Genomic DNA, 1,059 nt, shown 5'->3' on the forward strand with positions numbered 1-1,059 from the left:
TATGATTAGTATTATGATTATGCCCTTGAGCAAGACACCGAACCCCCAACTGAAATATATGCAAATATTTTTGCAGCTAAATATAAATAGTATTAATTTCTTCAAATAAATATTATTTTGATTAAATGTCCTTTTTTTTTTACAAGTTAGACAGGGAAATACAGACGTTATGCGTCCAGCATTTATGTGAACTCCTTTAATACTGTACAGAGCACCTCATACTAAACACTGTTCTTCCATAGTTCTAGTGATTCACAGCAGTTATTATAATTTGGTGTGGAAAACATTCAGTACAAACTTTTTACTGCTAGTATAAAACCCATATCAGACAACTTCAGCTGTGGCCTTTTCCCGATGAACTCAAAGCCTCTCTGACACCCTGCGAATGTGTCTGCACTGATACGTGTCTGCCAAACTTAAGAGCTGCACGGCAGGTTTCATAGAATACAGCTGGCAGTGCCTCAAGGGCAAAATTCTTAAGATTCCGGGAAAAGTTGTGCGACACAAAGAATAAACTTGTCCCAGCTGGGGGGAACACAACAACGTCTGAAAAAACAGTGCATACACCCATTAGAACAGGAAGAGTGTGTGATTCCTGCTGTGTCTGATCTAATGCTATTGAGCTGCATCTTAGAGCAGACGGCTACATGGTGCAACAATACAAACAACTTATGTAATGAAAGCCAATAACAGAATACAGTAAAACAAACATCTCTGAGAAGCATAAAAACAGCAACATCTGCGTGCATCATGCGGTGGCCAGAACAAAAGCCCAGTCTCTTCTGCACAGATCCAGATTCTTCCATCCTGACTGCATGCATGGATTATAAAGCAGAGGAACTTATACTTATCTGAATACCTTATCTGGACATTTGAATTAAAACAGCTTATTCTAACACTTTTCTAATTCTCTGAGATTGAATAAATCACAATAACATGCACAATAACTGGCACTACCAAGGTACAGTGGTTGCATTGGAGGGCAATATCATAGTACTGTAATTAACATACTCAAGTACCATGGTATTTAAGAAAATACCATGGTACTACCATAACGCA

The sequence above is a fragment of the Sinocyclocheilus grahami genome, unplaced genomic scaffold, assembly GCF_001515645.1.
Source record: "Sinocyclocheilus grahami isolate Dianchi unplaced genomic scaffold, SAMN03320097.WGS_v1.1 scaffold4559.1, whole genome shotgun sequence".
Classification (NCBI taxonomy): Eukaryota; Metazoa; Chordata; class Actinopteri; order Cypriniformes; family Cyprinidae; genus Sinocyclocheilus; species Sinocyclocheilus grahami.